Source organism: Palaemon carinicauda, chromosome 22 (assembly GCF_036898095.1).
Source record: "Palaemon carinicauda isolate YSFRI2023 chromosome 22, ASM3689809v2, whole genome shotgun sequence".
Lineage (NCBI taxonomy): Eukaryota > Metazoa > Arthropoda > Malacostraca > Decapoda > Palaemonidae > Palaemon > Palaemon carinicauda.
In genome coordinates, this window is record NC_090746.1 from 49,071,707 (window position 1) to 49,074,206 (window position 2,500).

General features: G+C 42.3%; 1 protein-coding gene and 1 pseudogene across 1 annotated transcript in view; one reads left to right on the forward strand and one right to left on the reverse strand.

Moving 5' to 3' along the window:
* Positions 1-1,887, reverse strand: part of LOC137616740 (splicing regulatory glutamine/lysine-rich protein 1-like) — a 6,166-nt pseudogene extending 4,279 nt beyond the window's left edge.
* The window catches only part of LOC137616434 (acetylcholine receptor subunit alpha-like 1), a 910,421-nt gene that overhangs the window by 26,345 nt on the left and 881,576 nt on the right, over positions 1-2,500 (forward strand). The gene's annotated exons all lie outside the window — the stretch shown is intronic.

The following is a 2,500-nucleotide window of genomic DNA, read 5'->3' on the forward strand; positions in this document are numbered from 1 at the left end:
TCTCGTGCTGTTCTTTATGCTTGCCTCTTTTCTTGGGGTGTTCTTTAAGCTTGCCTCTTTTCTCGTGCTGTTCTTTATGCTTGCCTCTTTTCTTGGGGTGTTCTTTAAGCTTGCCTCTTTTCTTGTGCTGTTCTTCAAGCTTGCCTTTTTTCTTGGGGTGTTCTTTAAGCTTGCCTCTTTTCTTTTGCTGTTCTTTAAGTTTGCCTTTCCCTTTACTGGGCTGCTCTTTAAGCTCGCCTCTTTTCTTGTGCTGTTCCTTAAGTTTGCCTTTCCCTTTACTGGGCTGCTCTATAAGCTTGCCTCTTTTTTGGGGGTTTCTTTAAGCTTGCCTCTTTTCTCGTGCTGTTCTTTATGCTTGCCTCTTTTCTTGGGGTGTTCTTTAAGCTTGCCTCTTTTCTTGTGCTGTTCTTCAAGCTTACCTCTTTTCTTGGGGTGTTCTTTAAGCTTGCCTCTTTTCTTTTGCTGTTCTTTAAGTTTGCCTTTCCCTTTACTGGGCTGCTCTTTAAGCTTGCCTCTTTTCTTGTGCTGTTCTTTAAGTTTGCCTTTTCCTTTACTGGGCTGCTCTTTAAGCTTGCCTCTGTTCTTGGGGTTTCTTTAAGCTTGCCTCTTTTCTCGTGCTGTTCTTTATGCTTGCCTCTTTTCTTGGGGTGTTCTTTAAGCTTGCCTCTTTTCTCGTGCTGTTCTTTATGCTTGCCTCTTTTCTTAGGGTGTTCTTTAAGCTTGCCTCTTTTCTTGTGCTGTTCTTCAAGCTTGCCTCTTTTCTTGGGGTGTTCTTTAAGCTTACCTCTTTTCTTGTGCTGTTCTTTAAGTTTGCCTTTCCCTTTACTTGGCTGCTCTTTAAGCTCGCCTCTTTTCTTTACTGTTCTTTAAGTTTACCTTTCTCTTTACTAGGCTGCTCTTTAAGCTTGCCTCTTTTCTTGGGGTGTTCTTTAAGCTTGTCCTTTTTTTTTTGTGCTGTTCTTTAAGTTTGCCTTTCCCTTTACTGGGCTGCTCTTTAAGCTTGCCTCTTTTCTTGTACTGTTCTTTAAGCTTGCCTCTTTTCTCGGGGTGTTCTTTAAGCTTTCCTCTTTTCTTGTGCTGTTCTTCAAGTTAACCTTTCCCTTTACTGGGCTGCTCTTCAAGCTCGCCTCTTTTCTTGTGCTGTTCTTTAAGTTTGCCTTTCCCTTTACTGGGCTGCTCTTTAAGCTCGCCTCTTTTCTTGTGCTGATCTTTAAGTTTGCCTTTCCGTTTACTGGGCTGCTCTTTAAGCTTGCCTCTTTTCTTGGAGTTTCTTAAAGCTTGCCTCTTTTCTCGTGCGGTTTTTTATGCTTGTTTCTTTTCTTGGGGTGTTCTTTAAGGTTGCCTCTTTATTTGTGCTGTTCTTCAAGCTTGCCTCTTTTCTTGGGGTGTTCTTTAAGCTTGCCTTTTTTCTTGTGCTGTTCTTTAAGTTTGCCTTTCCCTTTACTGGGCTGCTCTTTAAGCTTGCCTCTTTTCTTGTGCTGTTCTTTAAGTTCGCCTTTCCCTTTACTAGGCTGCTCTTTAATCTTGCCTCTTTTCTTGTGTTGTTCTTTAAGTTTGCCATTCCCTTCACTGGGCTGCTCTTTAAGCTTGCCTCTTTTCTTGTGCTGTTCTTTAAGCATGCCTCTTTTCTTGTGCTGTTCTTCAAGCTTGCCTCTTTTCTTGTGCTGTTCTTTTAGCTTGCCTCTTTTCTTGGGTGTTCTTTAAGCTCGCCTCTTTTCTTGTGCTGTTCTTTAAGTTTGCCTTTCCCTTTGCTGGGCTGTGCTTCAAGCTTGCCTCTTTTCTTGTGCTGTTCTTTAAGTTTGCCTTTCCCTTTACTGGGCTGCTCTTTAAGCTTGCCTCTTTTCTTGGGGTGCTCTTTAAGCTTGCCTCTTTTCTTGGAGTGTTCATTAAGCTTGCCTCTTTTCTTAGGGTGTTCTTTAAGCTTGCCTCTTTTCTTGTGCTGCTCTTTAAGTTTGCCTTTCCCTTTACTGGGCTGCTTTTTAAGCTTGCCTCTTTTCTTGTGCTGTTCTTTAAGTTTGCCATTCCCTTCACTGGGCTGCTCTTTAAGCTCGCCTCTTTTCTTGTGCTGTTCTTTAAGCTTGTCTCTTTTCTTGTGCTGTTCTTTAAGTTTGCCTTTCCCTTTACTGGGCTGTGCTTCAAGCTTGCCTCTTTTCTTGTGCTGTTTTTTAAGTTTGCCTTTCCCTTTACTGGGCTGCTCTTTAAGCTTGCCTCTTTTTTTGGGGTGTTCTTGAAGCTCGCCTCTTTTCTTGTGCTGCTCCTTAAGTTTGCCTTTCCCTTTACTGGGCTGCTCTTTAAGCTTGCCTCTTTTCTTGTCCTGTTCTTTAAGCTTGCCTTTTTTCTTGAGGTGTTCTTTAAGCTTGCCTCTTTTCTTGGGGTGTTCTTTAAGCTTGCCTCTTTTCTTGTGCTGTTCTTTAAGTTTGCCTTTCCCTTTACTGGGCTGCTCTTTAAGCTTGCCTCTTTTCTTGTACTGTTCTTTAAGCTTGCCTCTTTTTTGGGGTGT